The 17,660-nt window shown below is 47.0% G+C and overlaps 10 non-coding genes across 10 annotated transcripts; all 10 read right to left on the bottom strand.

Moving 5' to 3' along the window:
- Positions 1 to 1,380: 1,380 nt before the first annotated feature.
- LOC142272101 (U2 spliceosomal RNA) lies at positions 1,381 to 1,575 on the bottom strand. The gene has a single exon (XR_012737038.1). It is a non-coding gene; the product is annotated as a U2 spliceosomal RNA (small nuclear RNA).
- Positions 1,576 to 3,760: 2,185 nt separating this feature from the next.
- On the bottom strand, positions 3,761 to 3,951 carry LOC142272072 (U2 spliceosomal RNA). Its single transcript, XR_012737011.1, has one exon. It is a non-coding gene; the product is annotated as a U2 spliceosomal RNA (small nuclear RNA).
- A 1,387-nt stretch (positions 3,952 to 5,338) lies between these two features.
- On the bottom strand, positions 5,339 to 5,529 carry LOC142272071 (U2 spliceosomal RNA). Its single transcript, XR_012737010.1, has one exon. It is a non-coding gene; the product is annotated as a U2 spliceosomal RNA (small nuclear RNA).
- A 1,387-nt stretch (positions 5,530 to 6,916) lies between these two features.
- On the bottom strand, positions 6,917 to 7,107 carry LOC142272069 (U2 spliceosomal RNA). The gene has a single exon (XR_012737009.1). It is a non-coding gene; the product is annotated as a U2 spliceosomal RNA (small nuclear RNA).
- Positions 7,108 to 8,494: 1,387 nt separating this feature from the next.
- LOC142272068 (U2 spliceosomal RNA) lies at positions 8,495 to 8,685 on the bottom strand. The gene has a single exon (XR_012737008.1). It is a non-coding gene; the product is annotated as a U2 spliceosomal RNA (small nuclear RNA).
- Positions 8,686 to 10,072: 1,387 nt separating this feature from the next.
- LOC142272067 (U2 spliceosomal RNA) lies at positions 10,073 to 10,263 on the bottom strand. Its single transcript, XR_012737007.1, has one exon. It is a non-coding gene; the product is annotated as a U2 spliceosomal RNA (small nuclear RNA).
- A 1,387-nt stretch (positions 10,264 to 11,650) lies between these two features.
- Positions 11,651 to 11,841, bottom strand: LOC142272066 (U2 spliceosomal RNA). The gene has a single exon (XR_012737006.1). It is a non-coding gene; the product is annotated as a U2 spliceosomal RNA (small nuclear RNA).
- Positions 11,842 to 13,228: 1,387 nt separating this feature from the next.
- On the bottom strand, positions 13,229 to 13,424 carry LOC142272100 (U2 spliceosomal RNA). The gene has a single exon (XR_012737037.1). It is a non-coding gene; the product is annotated as a U2 spliceosomal RNA (small nuclear RNA).
- Positions 13,425 to 15,609: 2,185 nt separating this feature from the next.
- On the bottom strand, positions 15,610 to 15,800 carry LOC142272065 (U2 spliceosomal RNA). Its single transcript, XR_012737005.1, has one exon. It is a non-coding gene; the product is annotated as a U2 spliceosomal RNA (small nuclear RNA).
- Positions 15,801 to 17,187: 1,387 nt separating this feature from the next.
- LOC142272064 (U2 spliceosomal RNA) lies at positions 17,188 to 17,378 on the bottom strand. The gene has a single exon (XR_012737004.1). It is a non-coding gene; the product is annotated as a U2 spliceosomal RNA (small nuclear RNA).
- Positions 17,379 to 17,660: the final 282 nt, after the last annotated feature.

The raw sequence follows: 17,660 nt of genomic DNA, 5'->3' as shown, positions 1-17,660 counted from the left end.
ATTGGTTTGGGCCTCGAGTGGCACCCTGGCCTATGCCGGACACATCTTAGGGAGAGAGAGCGAGAGGGAGACAAACCCACGCCTACACAAGACATTTTGTCACCCAAGCCAACCCTTGAAAAGGCTGCTTTGCAGAGCAAAAACAAGAAGAATGGTGCGTTTTGCAGCCGCCGCCCACTGCAATGAATCTGAATAACTCCTCCTTTAGGGCGCAAGCAACTCCCCTCCCCCTTGCAGTCTTTCCAATTCACGATACAAAAAGACGGACAGGACAGGTTGCCTGACTTTCCGTCACTGCCACCCTTTGCCATCCTTACCCGTAGAAAGCCCTTTCATCATCCCCAAACCCTAATCTTTTCCCTTTCCTTCCCAGCCCCCAAACCCTGCCCTCTGTACCTTTCTCACCACCCGCTTCCCTTCTCCTGTCATCCCCCTACCACCCGGGAAAAAAAGAGATTGCCCCCTCCTTCCACTAGCCCACCCTCCCACCCAAAGAACAACTTCTTCTGCGCAGCTTGTTTTCTAGGCAGCAGCGCTATTGTGATGTCATCGGGGGGCATTGTGACAAGCCGCCAGTGTTCCGTCTCTTCATGTTGTGCACAGTTCAAACGGAAAATACATCAACAGGCAGACTACAGAAAAGCTTACTATCAAAGGTTAGAGGGGGGCTTTCTCAGAGGGCTTTTTACAGTTTTTCTATTCCCAATTAGCCGTTTAAGTGTACTTATTGAAAGTAGTAATTCTTTCATAGGCCGCCCTTTCTTAGTATTTGACGTTCCTTATATTGCGGTATGAGGCTTCGCAGTAGGTTGCAAACATTCATCACCCATGACTGTCCCCAATTGAGCTCAGAAGCTCAATGTCTATCATGACCTCTCTTTTAGAATGTCCAAGAGCAAGCAAACTATTCCTCCAGGAGAGGGCGCCAACAGACTACTAAAGAGATCATCATTACTCAAAGAAAACCCCAAAAACCAATGCATGATAGGAATAAACAGGTAACTTTCTTTGGAGTGGAAGCGGAGAGATCGCACCAGATGCCAATTCTAGATCTTATCACACCTGTGGTCACTGCAGCAGCAGGTGAATCCACTTTGTCCAAAAGGGATCTATTCCATTCAATTGCAAATGATCTAGATAAGACAGAGAACTGCAGCACGGGGACATAGCCGAGTTGGTCAGGTTGAGTGGTGATGAGTTTGCTATTTGGATGAATAAAGAAAGTCAAAAGTGTGAAAGATAAAAAACAAAAGGAGGAAGTGTGAAAAGTGAATGGGCCAAATTGAGGTGCATATGAAGACGTATGCTTTCTTCCAATTCATTAAATCGGGCTAATATGAATCAGGTGAATTGAGTTCTGCTTTTGGAAACTGGGTTAAGAAGGGGTGCACCGTTCCTGGAGGTACTGCAATACCAGGTCAATGCGTGGAGTGGACAGAGCAAGCTCTTTTTCCATCTCCCTGTTCTAAAAATCCATTTAATATATGGTCCCCAGATAGGGGACGTATCAGATATTAAACTGATAAGAACAGATTTGATTTAATGAAGCTTTCCAAAGCACCACAAAAAATGCATGACCGAAGTCACACCAAAAACAGTGCAAAGGCTAGGATTCGTGTGGACCCCACCGTGAGGAGAGGGTCCCCAAAAATCAACCCCGTCCCTCCGAGCCAGAAGGCCACAGCAAGGGTCAGGGATCTTCGGTGCTCCCCCAAGCCGAAGCCTGGTTGAGCCTTGTCGTTGCTCCCAGCGTCCACCCAGGCATCTTACCCAAGTGGAGTAGAGAGCTACTAGTTGTTGGTTTCGCAACCGAAACTGCCCGGACCGTCAACCGGTGTTGGTTTCTCAGCCCAAGGCTAACCGGACCTCCAACCGGGTGTTGGTTTCTCAGCCGAAGCTGACCCAGACCTCCAACCGGGTGTTGGTTTCTCAGCCGAAGCTGACCCGGACCTCCAACCGGGTGTTAGTTTCTCAGCCCAAAGCTGACCAGACCTCCGACCGGGATTATAAAAATTTCCCTTCCTAGCCAGAAGGCCGGGATAGGGTAATATGCTCAAAAAGTATGAAAAGGCAAGGTACGGTGTGCTACAGAGCCCAAGGCTTGCCGGGGTCCCAAGCCAGCAAGCTCAGACTCACTCCAGGGTCGTCAGTCCTGGGGCACGTTGTACCATAGCCCCCCACCCTTACTCAGTCTAATAGCCTCGATCCTGGTAGGGCCATGTTTTCCTCTAGATGAATATACTATCCACCCAGAGTACTAGCAAGCGCAACCTTCCAGTGTGCATTGTATCATTGTACTAAGGTGGCCTGGAGCTTAAACCACCTCTTCGAACAACACTACACTTGATCTTAGCCAAAAGGCCGAGAAGCGATAACCAGAATTGGTTTGGGCCTCGAGTGGCACCCTGGCCTATGCCGGACACATCTTAGGGAGAGAGAGCGAGAGGGAGACAAACCCACGCCTACACAAGACATTTTGTCACCCAAGCCAACCCTTGAAAAGGCTGCTTTGCAGAGCAAAAACAAGAAGAATGGTGCGTTTTGCAGCCGCCGCCCACTGCAATGAATCTGAATAACTCCTCCTTTAGGGCGCAAGCAACTCCCCTCCCCCTTGCAGTCTTTCCAATTCACGATACAAAAAGACGGACAGGACAGGTTGCCTGACTTTCCGTCACTGCCACCCTTTGCCATCCTTACCCGTAGAAAGCCCTTTCATCATCCCCAAACCCTAATCTTTTCCCTTTCCTTCCCAGCCCCCAAACCCTGCCCTCTGTACCTTTCTCACCACCCGCTTCCCTTCTCCTGTCATCCCCCTACCACCCGGGAAAAAAAGAGATTGCCCCCTCCTTCCACTAGCCCACCCTCCCACCCAAAGAACAACTTCTTCTGCGCAGCTTGTTTTCTAGGCAGCAGCGCTATTGTGATGTCATCGGGGGGCATTGTGACAAGCCGCCAGTGTTCCGTCTCTTCATGTTGTGCACAGTTCAAACGGAAAATACATCAACAGGCAGACTACAGAAAAGCTTACTATCAAAGGTTAGAGGGGGGCTTTCTCAGAGGGCTTTTTACAGTTTTTCTATTCCCAATTAGCCGTTTAAGTGTACTTATTGAAAGTAGTAATTCTTTCATAGGCCGCCCTTTCTTAGTATTTGACGTTCCTTATATTGCGATATGAGGCTTCGCAGTAGGTTGCAAACATTCATCACCCATGACTGTCCCCAATTGAGCTCAGAAGCTCAATGTCTATCATGACCTCTCTTTTAGAATGTCCAAGAGCAAGCAAACTATTCCTCCAGGAGAGGGCGCCAACAGACTACTAAAGAGATCATCATTACTCAAAGAAAACCCCAAAAACCAATGCATGATAGGAATAAACAGGTAACTTTCTTTGGAGTGGAAGCGGAGAGATCGCACCAGATGCCAATTCTAGATCTTATCACACCTGTGGTCACTGCAGCAGCAGGTGAATCCACTTTGTCCAAAAGGGATCTATTCCATTCAATTGCAAATGATCTAGATAAGACAGAGAACTGCAGCACGGGGACATAGCCGAGTTGGTCAGGTTGAGTGGTGATGAGTTTGCTATTTGGATGAATAAAGAAAGTCAAAAGTGTGAAAGATAAAAAACAAAAGGAGGAAGTGTGAAAAGTGAATGGGCCAAATTGAGGTGCATATGAAGACGTATGCTTTCTTCCAATTCATTAAATCGGGCTAATATGAATCAGGTGAATTGAGTTCTGCTTTTGGAAACTGGGTTAAGAAGGGGTGCACCGTTCCTGGAGGTACTGCAATACCAGGTCAATGCGTGGAGTGGACAGAGCAAGCTCTTTTTCCATCTCCCTGTTCTAAAAATCCATTTAATATATGGTCCCCAGATAGGGGACGTATCAGATATTAAACTGATAAGAACAGATACTACACTTGATCTTAGCCAAAAGGCCGAGAAGCGATAACCAGAATTGGTTTGGGCCTCGAGTGGCACCCTGGCCTATGCCGGACACATCTTAGGGAGAGAGAGCGAGAGGGAGACAAACCCACGCCTACACAAGACATTTTGTCACCCAAGCCAACCCTTGAAAAGGCTGCTTTGCAGAGCAAAAACAAGAAGAATGGTGCGTTTTGCAGCCGCCGCCCACTGCAATGAATCTGAATAACTCCTCCTTTAGGGCGCAAGCAACTCCCCTCCCCCTTGCAGTCTTTCCAATTCACGATACAAAAAGACGGACAGGACAGGTTGCCTGACTTTCCGTCACTGCCACCCTTTGCCATCCTTACCCGTAGAAAGCCCTTTCATCATCCCCAAACCCTAATCTTTTCCCTTTCCTTCCCAGCCCCCAAACCCTGCCCTCTGTACCTTTCTCACCACCCGCTTCCCTTCTCCTGTCATCCCCCTACCACCCGGGAAAAAAAGAGATTGCCCCCTCCTTCCACTAGCCCACCCTCCCACCCAAAGAACAACTTCTTCTGCGCAGCTTGTTTTCTAGGCAGCAGCGCTATTGTGATGTCATCGGGGGGCATTGTGACAAGCCGCCAGTGTTCCGTCTCTTCATGTTGTGCACAGTTCAAACGGAAAATACATCAACAGGCAGACTACAGAAAAGCTTACTATCAAAGGTTAGAGGGGGGCTTTCTCAGAGGGCTTTTTACAGTTTTTCTATTCCCAATTAGCCGTTTAAGTGTACTTATTGAAAGTAGTAATTCTTTCATAGGCCGCCCTTTCTTAGTATTTGACGTTCCTTATATTGCGGTATGAGGCTTCGCAGTAGGTTGCAAACATTCATCACCCATGACTGTCCCCAATTGAGCTCAGAAGCTCAATGTCTATCATGACCTCTCTTTTAGAATGTCCAAGAGCAAGCAAACTATTCCTCCAGGAGAGGGCGCCAACAGACTACTAAAGAGATCATCATTACTCAAAGAAAACCCCAAAAACCAATGCATGATAGGAATAAACAGGTAACTTTCTTTGGAGTGGAAGCGGAGAGATCGCACCAGATGCCAATTCTAGATCTTATCACACCTGTGGTCACTGCAGCAGCAGGTGAATCCACTTTGTCCAAAAGGGATCTATTCCATTCAATTGCAAATGATCTAGATAAGACAGAGAACTGCAGCACGGGGACATAGCCGAGTTGGTCAGGTTGAGTGGTGATGAGTTTGCTATTTGGATGAATAAAGAAAGTCAAAAGTGTGAAAGATAAAAAACAAAAGGAGGAAGTGTGAAAAGTGAATGGGCCAAATTGAGGTGCATATGAAGACGTATGCTTTCTTCCAATTCATTAAATCGGGCTAATATGAATCAGGTGAATTGAGTTCTGCTTTTGGAAACTGGGTTAAGAAGGGGTGCACCGTTCCTGGAGGTACTGCAATACCAGGTCAATGCGTGGAGTGGACAGAGCAAGCTCTTTTTCCATCTCCCTGTTCTAAAAATCCATTTAATATATGGTCCCCAGATAGGGGACGTATCAGATATTAAACTGATAAGAACAGATACTACACTTGATCTTAGCCAAAAGGCCGAGAAGCGATAACCAGAATTGGTTTGGGCCTCGAGTGGCACCCTGGCCTATGCCGGACACATCTTAGGGAGAGAGAGCGAGAGGGAGACAAACCCACGCCTACACAAGACATTTTGTCACCCAAGCCAACCCTTGAAAAGGCTGCTTTGCAGAGCAAAAACAAGAAGAATGGTGCGTTTTGCAGCCGCCGCCCACTGCAATGAATCTGAATAACTCCTCCTTTAGGGCGCAAGCAACTCCCCTCCCCCTTGCAGTCTTTCCAATTCACGATACAAAAAGACGGACAGGACAGGTTGCCTGACTTTCCGTCACTGCCACCCTTTGCCATCCTTACCCGTAGAAAGCCCTTTCATCATCCCCAAACCCTAATCTTTTCCCTTTCCTTCCCAGCCCCCAAACCCTGCCCTCTGTACCTTTCTCACCACCCGCTTCCCTTCTCCTGTCATCCCCCTACCACCCGGGAAAAAAAGAGATTGCCCCCTCCTTCCACTAGCCCACCCTCCCACCCAAAGAACAACTTCTTCTGCGCAGCTTGTTTTCTAGGCAGCAGCGCTATTGTGATGTCATCGGGGGGCATTGTGACAAGCCGCCAGTGTTCCGTCTCTTCATGTTGTGCACAGTTCAAACGGAAAATACATCAACAGGCAGACTACAGAAAAGCTTACTATCAAAGGTTAGAGGGGGGCTTTCTCAGAGGGCTTTTTACAGTTTTTCTATTCCCAATTAGCCGTTTAAGTGTACTTATTGAAAGTAGTAATTCTTTCATAGGCCGCCCTTTCTTAGTATTTGACGTTCCTTATATTGCGGTATGAGGCTTCGCAGTAGGTTGCAAACATTCATCACCCATGACTGTCCCCAATTGAGCTCAGAAGCTCAATGTCTATCATGACCTCTCTTTTAGAATGTCCAAGAGCAAGCAAACTATTCCTCCAGGAGAGGGCGCCAACAGACTACTAAAGAGATCATCATTACTCAAAGAAAACCCCAAAAACCAATGCATGATAGGAATAAACAGGTAACTTTCTTTGGAGTGGAAGCGGAGAGATCGCACCAGATGCCAATTCTAGATCTTATCACACCTGTGGTCACTGCAGCAGCAGGTGAATCCACTTTGTCCAAAAGGGATCTATTCCATTCAATTGCAAATGATCTAGATAAGACAGAGAACTGCAGCACGGGGACATAGCCGAGTTGGTCAGGTTGAGTGGTGATGAGTTTGCTATTTGGATGAATAAAGAAAGTCAAAAGTGTGAAAGATAAAAAACAAAAGGAGGAAGTGTGAAAAGTGAATGGGCCAAATTGAGGTGCATATGAAGACGTATGCTTTCTTCCAATTCATTAAATCGGGCTAATATGAATCAGGTGAATTGAGTTCTGCTTTTGGAAACTGGGTTAAGAAGGGGTGCACCGTTCCTGGAGGTACTGCAATACCAGGTCAATGCGTGGAGTGGACAGAGCAAGCTCTTTTTCCATCTCCCTGTTCTAAAAATCCATTTAATATATGGTCCCCAGATAGGGGACGTATCAGATATTAAACTGATAAGAACAGATACTACACTTGATCTTAGCCAAAAGGCCGAGAAGCGATAACCAGAATTGGTTTGGGCCTCGAGTGGCACCCTGGCCTATGCCGGACACATCTTAGGGAGAGAGAGCAAGAGGGAGACAAACCCACGCCTACACAAGACATTTTGTCACCCAAGCCAACCCTTGAAAAGGCTGCTTTGCAGAGCAAAAACAAGAAGAATGGTGCGTTTTGCAGCCGCCGCCCACTGCAATGAATCTGAATAACTCCTCCTTTAGGGCGCAAGCAACTCCCCTCCCCCTTGCAGTCTTTCCAATTCACGATACAAAAAGACGGACAGGACAGGTTGCCTGACTTTCCGTCACTGCCACCCTTTGCCATCCTTACCCGTAGAAAGCCCTTTCATCATCCCCAAACCCTAATCTTTTCCCTTTCCTTCCCAGCCCCCAAACCCTGCCCTCTGTACCTTTCTCACCACCCGCTTCCCTTCTCCTGTCATCCCCCTACCACCCGGGAAAAAAAGAGATTGCCCCCTCCTTCCACTAGCCCACCCTCCCACCCAAAGAACAACTTCTTCTGCGCAGCTTGTTTTCTAGGCAGCAGCGCTATTGTGATGTCATCGGGGGGCATTGTGACAAGCCGCCAGTGTTCCGTCTCTTCATGTTGTGCACAGTTCAAACGGAAAATACATCAACAGGCAGACTACAGAAAAGCTTACTATCAAAGGTTAGAGGGGGGCTTTCTCAGAGGGCTTTTTACAGTTTTTCTATTCCCAATTAGCCGTTTAAGTGTACTTATTGAAAGTAGTAATTCTTTCATAGGCCGCCCTTTCTTAGTATTTGACGTTCCTTATATTGCGGTATGAGGCTTCGCAGTAGGTTGCAAACATTCATCACCCATGACTGTCCCCAATTGAGCTCAGAAGCTCAATGTCTATCATGACCTCTCTTTTAGAATGTCCAAGAGCAAGCAAACTATTCCTCCAGGAGAGGGCGCCAACAGACTACTAAAGAGATCATCATTACTCAAAGAAAACCCCAAAAACCAATGCATGATAGGAATAAACAGGTAACTTTCTTTGGAGTGGAAGCGGAGAGATCGCACCAGATGCCAATTCTAGATCTTATCACACCTGTGGTCACTGCAGCAGCAGGTGAATCCACTTTGTCCAAAAGGGATCTATTCCATTCAATTGCAAATGATCTAGATAAGACAGAGAACTGCAGCACGGGGACATAGCCGAGTTGGTCAGGTTGAGTGGTGATGAGTTTGCTATTTGGATGAATAAAGAAAGTCAAAAGTGTGAAAGATAAAAAACAAAAGGAGGAAGTGTGAAAAGTGAATGGGCCAAATTGAGGTGCATATGAAGACGTATGCTTTCTTCCAATTCATTAAATCGGGCTAATATGAATCAGGTGAATTGAGTTCTGCTTTTGGAAACTGGGTTAAGAAGGGGTGCACCGTTCCTGGAGGTACTGCAATACCAGGTCAATGCGTGGAGTGGACAGAGCAAGCTCTTTTTCCATCTCCCTGTTCTAAAAATCCATTTAATATATGGTCCCCAGATAGGGGACGTATCAGATATTAAACTGATAAGAACAGATACTACACTTGATCTTAGCCAAAAGGCCGAGAAGCGATAACCAGAATTGGTTTGGGCCTCGAGTGGCACCCTGGCCTATGCCGGACACATCTTAGGGAGAGAGAGCGAGAGGGAGACAAACCCACGCCTACACAAGACATTTTGTCACCCAAGCCAACCCTTGAAAAGGCTGCTTTGCAGAGCAAAAACAAGAAGAATGGTGCGTTTTGCAGCCGCCGCCCACTGCAATGAATCTGAATAACTCCTCCTTTAGGGCGCAAGCAACTCCCCTCCCCCTTGCAGTCTTTCCAATTCACGATACAAAAAGACGGACAGGACAGGTTGCCTGACTTTCCGTCACTGCCACCCTTTGCCATCCTTACCCGTAGAAAGCCCTTTCATCATCCCCAAACCCTAATCTTTTCCCTTTCCTTCCCAGCCCCCAAACCCTGCCCTCTGTACCTTTCTCACCACCCGCTTCCCTTCTCCTGTCATCCCCCTACCACCCGGGAAAAAAAGAGATTGCCCCCTCCTTCCACTAGCCCACCCTCCCACCCAAAGAACAACTTCTTCTGCGCAGCTTGTTTTCTAGGCAGCAGCGCTATTGTGATGTCATCGGGGGGCATTGTGACAAGCCGCCAGTGTTCCGTCTCTTCATGTTGTGCACAGTTCAAACGGAAAATACATCAACAGGCAGACTACAGAAAAGCTTACTATCAAAGGTTAGAGGGGGGCTTTCTCAGAGGGCTTTTTACAGTTTTTCTATTCCCAATTAGCCGTTTAAGTGTACTTATTGAAAGTAGTAATTCTTTCATAGGCCGCCCTTTCTTAGTATTTGACGTTCCTTATATTGCGGTATGAGGCTTCGCAGTAGGTTGCAAACATTCATCACCCATGACTGTCCCCAATTGAGCTCAGAAGCTCAATGTCTATCATGACCTCTCTTTTAGAATGTCCAAGAGCAAGCAAACTATTCCTCCAGGAGAGGGCGCCAACAGACTACTAAAGAGATCATCATTACTCAAAGAAAACCCCAAAAACCAATGCATGATAGGAATAAACAGGTAACTTTCTTTGGAGTGGAAGCGGAGAGATCGCACCAGATGCCAATTCTAGATCTTATCACACCTGTGGTCACTGCAGCAGCAGGTGAATCCACTTTGTCCAAAAGGGATCTATTCCATTCAATTGCAAATGATCTAGATAAGACAGAGAACTGCAGCACGGGGACATAGCCGAGTTGGTCAGGTTGAGTGGTGATGAGTTTGCTATTTGGATGAATAAAGAAAGTCAAAAGTGTGAAAGATAAAAAACAAAAGGAGGAAGTGTGAAAAGTGAATGGGCCAAATTGAGGTGCATATGAAGACGTATGCTTTCTTCCAATTCATTAAATCGGGCTAATATGAATCAGGTGAATTGAGTTCTGCTTTTGGAAACTGGGTTAAGAAGGGGTGCACCGTTCCTGGAGGTACTGCAATACCAGGTCAATGCGTGGAGTGGACAGAGCAAGCTCTTTTTCCATCTCCCTGTTCTAAAAATCCATTTAATATATGGTCCCCAGATAGGGGACGTATCAGATATTAAACTGATAAGAACAGATACTACACTTGATCTTAGCCAAAAGGCCGAGAAGCGATAACCAGAATTGGTTTGGGCCTCGAGTGGCACCCTGGCCTATGCCGGACACATCTTAGGGAGAGAGAGCGAGAGGGAGACAAACCCACGCCTACACAAGACATTTTGTCACCCAAGCCAACCCTTGAAAAGGCTGCTTTGCAGAGCAAAAACAAGAAGAATGGTGCATTTTGCAGCCGCCGCCCACTGCAATGAATCTGAATAACTCCTCCTTTAGGGCGCAAGCAACTCCCCTCCCCCTTGCAGTCTTTCCAATTCACGATACAAAAAGACGGACAGGACAGGTTGCCTGACTTTCCGTCACTGCCACCCTTTGCCATCCTTACCCGTAGAAAGCCCTTTCATCATCCCCAAACCCTAATCTTTTCCCTTTCCTTCCCAGCCCCCAAACCCTGCCCTCTGTACCTTTCTCACCACCCGCTTCCCTTCTCCTGTCATCCCCCTACCACCCGGGAAAAAAAGAGATTGCCCCCTCCTTCCACTAGCCCACCCTCCCACCCAAAGAACAACTTCTTCTGCGCAGCTTGTTTTCTAGGCAGCAGCGCTATTGTGATGTCATCGGGGGGCATTGTGACAAGCCGCCAGTGTTCCGTCTCTTCATGTTGTGCACAGTTCAAACGGAAAATACATCAACAGGCAGACTACAGAAAAGCTTACTATCAAAGGTTAGAGGGGGGCTTTCTCAGAGGGCTTTTTACAGTTTTTCTATTCCCAATTAGCCGTTTAAGTGTACTTATTGAAAGTAGTAATTCTTTCATAGGCCGCCCTTTCTTAGTATTTGACGTTCCTTATATTGCGGTATGAGGCTTCGCAGTAGGTTGCAAACATTCATCACCCATGACTGTCCCCAATTGAGCTCAGAAGCTCAATGTCTATCATGACCTCTCTTTTAGAATGTCCAAGAGCAAGCAAACTATTCCTCCAGGAGAGGGCGCCAACAGACTACTAAAGAGATCATCATTACTCAAAGAAAACCCCAAAAACCAATGCATGATAGGAATAAACAGGTAACTTTCTTTGGAGTGGAAGCGGAGAGATCGCACCAGATGCCAATTCTAGATCTTATCACACCTGTGGTCACTGCAGCAGCAGGTGAATCCACTTTGTCCAAAAGGGATCTATTCCATTCAATTGCAAATGATCTAGATAAGACAGAGAACTGCAGCACGGGGACATAGCCGAGTTGGTCAGGTTGAGTGGTGATGAGTTTGCTATTTGGATGAATAAAGAAAGTCAAAAGTGTGAAAGATAAAAAACAAAAGGAGGAAGTGTGAAAAGTGAATGGGCCAAATTGAGGTGCATATGAAGACGTATGCTTTCTTCCAATTCATTAAATCGGGCTAATATGAATCAGGTGAATTGAGTTCTGCTTTTGGAAACTGGGTTAAGAAGGGGTGCACCGTTCCTGGAGGTACTGCAATACCAGGTCAATGCGTGGAGTGGACAGAGCAAGCTCTTTTTCCATCTCCCTGTTCTAAAAATCCATTTAATATATGGTCCCCAGATAGGGGACGTATCAGATATTAAACTGATAAGAACAGATACTACACTTGATCTTAGCCAAAAGGCCGAGAAGCGATAACCAGAATTGGTTTGGGCCTCGAGTGGCACCCTGGCCTATGCCGGACACATCTTAGGGAGAGAGAGCGAGAGGGAGACAAACCCACGCCTACACAAGACATTTTGTCACCCAAGCCAACCCTTGAAAAGGCTGCTTTGCAGAGCAAAAACAAGAAGAATGGTGCGTTTTGCAGCCGCCGCCCACTGCAATGAATCTGAATAACTCCTCCTTTAGGGCGCAAGCAACTCCCCTCCCCCTTGCAGTCTTTCCAATTCACGATACAAAAAGACGGACAGGACAGGTTGCCTGACTTTCCGTCACTGCCACCCTTTGCCATCCTTACCCGTAGAAAGCCCTTTCATCATCCCCAAACCCTAATCTTTTCCCTTTCCTTCCCAGCCCCCAAACCCTGCCCTCTGTACCTTTCTCACCACCCGCTTCCCTTCTCCTGTCATCCCCCTACCACCCGGGAAAAAAAGAGATTGCCCCCTCCTTCCACTAGCCCACCCTCCCACCCAAAGAACAACTTCTTCTGCGCAGCTTGTTTTCTAGGCAGCAGCGCTATTGTGATGTCATCGGGGGGCATTGTGACAAGCCGCCAGTGTTCCGTCTCTTCATGTTGTGCACAGTTCAAACGGAAAATACATCAACAGGCAGACTACAGAAAAGCTTACTATCAAAGGTTAGAGGGGGGCTTTCTCAGAGGGCTTTTTACAGTTTTTCTATTCCCAATTAGCCGTTTAAGTGTACTTATTGAAAGTAGTAATTCTTTCATAGGCCGCCCTTTCTTAGTATTTGACGTTCCTTATATTGCGGTATGAGGCTTCGCAGTAGGTTGCAAACATTCATCACCCATGACTGTCCCCAATTGAGCTCAGAAGCTCAATGTCTATCATGACCTCTCTTTTAGAATGTCCAAGAGCAAGCAAACTATTCCTCCAGGAGAGGGCGCCAACAGACTACTAAAGAGATCATCATTACTCAAAGAAAACCCCAAAAACCAATGCATGATAGGAATAAACAGGTAACTTTCTTTGGAGTGGAAGCGGAGAGATCGCACCAGATGCCAATTCTAGATCTTATCACACCTGTGGTCACTGCAGCAGCAGGTGAATCCACTTTGTCCAAAAGGGATCTATTCCATTCAATTGCAAATGATCTAGATAAGACAGAGAACTGCAGCACGGGGACATAGCCGAGTTGGTCAGGTTGAGTGGTGATGAGTTTGCTATTTGGATGAATAAAGAAAGTCAAAAGTGTGAAAGATAAAAAACAAAAGGAGGAAGTGTGAAAAGTGAATGGGCCAAATTGAGGTGCATATGAAGACGTATGCTTTCTTCCAATTCATTAAATCGGGCTAATATGAATCAGGTGAATTGAGTTCTGCTTTTGGAAACTGGGTTAAGAAGGGGTGCACCGTTCCTGGAGGTACTGCAATACCAGGTCAATGCGTGGAGTGGACAGAGCAAGCTCTTTTTCCATCTCCCTGTTCTAAAAATCCATTTAATATATGGTCCCCAGATAGGGGACGTATCAGATATTAAACTGATAAGAACAGATTTTGATTTAATGAAGCTTTCCAAAGCACCACAAAAAATGCATGACCGAAGTCACACCAAAAACAGTGCAAAGGCTAGGATTCGTGTGGACCCCACCGTGAGGAGAGGGTCCCCAAAAATCAACCCCGTCCCTCCGAGCCAGAAGGCCACAGCAAGGGTCAGGGATCTTCGGTGCTCCCCCAAGCCGAAGCCTGGTTGAGCCTTGTCGTTGCTCCCAGCGTCCACCCAGGCATCTTACCCAAGTGGAGTAGAGAGCTACTAGTTGTTGGTTTCGCAGCCGAAACTGCCCGGACCGTCAACCGGTGTTGGTTTCTCAGCCCAAGGCTAACCGGACCTTCAACCGGGTGTTGGTTTCTCAGCCAAAGCTGACCCAGACCTCCAACCGGGTGTTGGTTTCTCAGCCGAAGCTGACCCAGACCTCCAACCGGGTGTTAGTTTCTCAGCCCAAAGCTGACCAGACCTCCGACCGGGATTATAAAAATTTCCCTTCCTAGCCAGAAGGCCGGGATAGGGTAATATGCTCAAAAAGTATGAAAAGGCAAGGTACGGTGTGCTACAGAGCCCAAGGCTTGCCGGGGTCCCAAGCCAGCAAGCTCAGACTCACTCCAGGGTCGTCAGTCCTGGGGCACGTTGTACCATAGCCCCCCACCCTTACTCAGTCTAATAGCCTCGATCCTGGTAGGGCCATGTTTTCCTCTAGATGAATATACTATCCACCCAGAGTACTAGCAAGCGCAACCTTCCAGTGTGCATTGTATCATTGTACTAAGGTGGCCTGGAGCTTAAACCACCTCTTCGAACAACACTACACTTGATCTTAGCCAAAAGGCCGAGAAGCGATAACCAGAATTGGTTTGGGCCTCGAGTGGCACCCTGGCCTATGCCGGACACATCTTAGGGAGAGAGAGCGAGAGGGAGACAAACCCACGCCTACACAAGACATTTTGTCACCCAAGCCAACCCTTGAAAAGGCTGCTTTGCAGAGCAAAAACAAGAAGAATGGTGCGTTTTGCAGCCGCCGCCCACTGCAATGAATCTGAATAACTCCTCCTTTAGGGCGCAAGCAACTCCCCTCCCCCTTGCAGTCTTTCCAATTCACGATACAAAAAGACGGACAGGACAGGTTGCCTGACTTTCCGTCACTGCCACCCTTTGCCATCCTTACCCGTAGAAAGCCCTTTCATCATCCCCAAACCCTAATCTTTTCCCTTTCCTTCCCAGCCCCCAAACCCTGCCCTCTGTACCTTTCTCACCACCCGCTTCCCTTCTCCTGTCATCCCCCTACCACCCGGGAAAAAAAGAGATTGCCCCCTCCTTCCACTAGCCCACCCTCCCACCCAAAGAACAACTTCTTCTGCGCAGCTTGTTTTCTAGGCAGCAGCGCTATTGTGATGTCATCGGGGGGCATTGTGACAAGCCGCCAGTGTTCCGTCTCTTCATGTTGTGCACAGTTCAAACGGAAAATACATCAACAGGCAGACTACAGAAAAGCTTACTATCAAAGGTTAGAGGGGGGCTTTCTCAGAGGGCTTTTTACAGTTTTTCTATTCCCAATTAGCCGTTTAAGTGTACTTATTGAAAGTAGTAATTCTTTCATAGGCCGCCCTTTCTTAGTATTTGACGTTCCTTATATTGCGGTATGAGGCTTCGCAGTAGGTTGCAAACATTCATCACCCATGACTGTCCCCAATTGAGCTCAGAAGCTCAATGTCTATCATGACCTCTCTTTTAGAATGTCCAAGAGCAAGCAAACTATTCCTCCAGGAGAGGGCGCCAACAGACTACTAAAGAGATCATCATTACTCAAAGAAAACCCCAAAAACCAATGCATGATAGGAATAAACAGGTAACTTTCTTTGGAGTAGAAGCGGAGAGATCGCACCAGATGCCAATTCTAGATCTTATCACACCTGTGGTCACTGCAGCAGCAGGTGAATCCACTTTGTCCAAAAGGGATCTATTCCATTCAATTGCAAATGATCTAGATAAGACAGAGAACTGCAGCACGGGGACATAGCCGAGTTGGTCAGGTTGAGTGGTGATGAGTTTGCTATTTGGATGAATAAAGAAAGTCAAAAGTGTGAAAGATAAAAAACAAAAGGAGGAAGTGTGAAAAGTGAATGGGCCAAATTGAGGTGCATATGAAGACGTATGCTTTCTTCCAATTCATTAAATCGGGCTAATATGAATCAGGTGAATTGAGTTCTGCTTTTGGAAACTGGGTTAAGAAGGGGTGCACCGTTCCTGGAGGTACTGCAATACCAGGTCAATGCGTGGAGTGGACAGAGCAAGCTCTTTTTCCATCTCCCTGTTCTAAAAATCCATTTAATATATGGTCCCCAGATAGGGGACGTATCAGATATTAAACTGATAAGAACAGATACTACACTTGATCTTAGCCAAAAGGCCGAGAAGCGATAACCAGAATTGGTTTGGGCCTCGAGTGGCACCCTGGCCTATGCCGGACACATCTTAGGGAGAGAGAGCGAGAGGGAGACAAACCCACGCCTACACAAGACATTTTGTCACCCAAGCCAACCCTTGAAAAGGCTGCTTTGCAGAGCAAAAACAAGAAGAATGGTGCGTTTTGCAGCCGCCGCCCACTGCAATGAATCTGAATAACTCCTCCTTTAGGGCGCAAGCAACTCCCCTCCCCCTTGCAGTCTTTCCAATTCACGATACAAAAAGACGGACAGGACAGGTTGCCTGACTTTCCGTCACTGCCACCCTTTGCCATCCTTACCCGTAGAAAGCCCTTTCATCATCCCCAAACCCTAATCTTTTCCCTTTCCTTCCCAGCCCCCAAACCCTGCCCTCTGTACCTTTCTCACCACCCGCTTCCCTTCTCCTGTCATCCCCCTACCACCCGGGAAAAAAAGAGATTGCCCCCTCCTTCCACTAGCCCACCCTCCCACCCAAAGAACAACTTCTTCTGCGCAGCTTGTTTTCTAGGCAGCAGCGCTATTGTGATGTCATCGGGGGGCATTGTGACAAGCCGCCAGTGTTCCGTCTCTTCATGTTGTGCACAGTTCAAACGGAAAATACATCAACAGGCAGACTACAGAAAAGCTTACTATCAAAGGTTAGAGGGGGGCTTTCTCAGAGGGCTTTTTACAGTTTTTCTATTCCCAATTAGCCGTTTAAGTGTACTTATTGAAAGTAGTAATTCTTTCATAGGCCGCCCTTTCTTAGTATTTGACGTTCCTTATATTGCGGTATGAGGCTTCGCAGTAGGTTGCAAACATTCATCACCCATGACTGTCCCCAATTGAGCTCAGAAGCTCAATGTCTATCATGACCTCTCTTTTAGAATGTCCAAGAGCAAGCAAACTATTCCTCCAGGAGAGGGCGCCAACAGACTACTAAAGAGATCATCATTACTCAAAGAAAACCCCAAAAACCAATGCATGATAGGAATAAACAGGTAACTTTCTTTGGAGTGGAAGCGGAGAGATCGCACCAGATGCCAATTCTAGATCTTATCACACCTGTGGTCACTGCAGCAGCAGGTGAATCCACTTTGTCCAAAAGGGATCTATTCCATTCAATTGCAAATGATCTAGATAAGACAGAGAACTGCAGCACGGGGACATAGCCGAGTTGGTCAGGTTGAGTGGTGATGAGTTTGCTATTTGGATGAATAAAGAAAGTCAAAAGTGTGAAAGATAAAAAACAAAAGGAGGAAGTGTGAAAAGTGAATGGGCCAAATTGAGGTGCATATGAAGACGTATGCTTTCTTCCAATTCATTAAATCGGGCTAATATGAATCAGGTGAATTGAGTTCTGCTTTTGGAAACTGGGTTAAGAAGGGGTGCACCGTTCCTGGAGGTACTGCAATACCAGGTCAATGCGTGGAGTGGACAGAGCAAGCTCTTTTTCCATCTCCCTGTTCTAAAAATCCATTTAATATATGGTCCCCAGATAGGGGACGTATCAGATATTAAACTGATAAGAACAGATACTACACTTGATCTTAGCCAAAAGGCCGAGAAGCGATAACCAGAATTGGTTTGGGCCTCGAGTGGCACCCTGGCCTATGCCGGACACATCTTAGGGAGAGAGAGCGAGAGGGAGACAAACCCACGCCTACACAAGACATTTTGTCACCCAAGCCAACCCTTGAAAAGGCTGCTTTGCAGAGCAAAAACAAGAAGAATGGTGCGTTTTGCAGCCGCCGCCCACTGCAATGAATCTGAATAACTCCTCCTTTAGGGCGCAAGCAACTCCCCTCCCCCTTGCAGTCTTTCCAATTCACGATACAAAAAGACGGACAGGACAG

The sequence above is a fragment of the Anomaloglossus baeobatrachus genome, unplaced genomic scaffold (genome assembly GCF_048569485.1).
Source record: "Anomaloglossus baeobatrachus isolate aAnoBae1 unplaced genomic scaffold, aAnoBae1.hap1 Scaffold_3439, whole genome shotgun sequence".
Lineage (NCBI taxonomy): Eukaryota > Metazoa > Chordata > Amphibia > Anura > Aromobatidae > Anomaloglossus > Anomaloglossus baeobatrachus.
The sequence above is the reverse complement of the archived record's forward strand: the minus strand, read 5'-3'. Positions and strand labels throughout refer to the sequence as shown.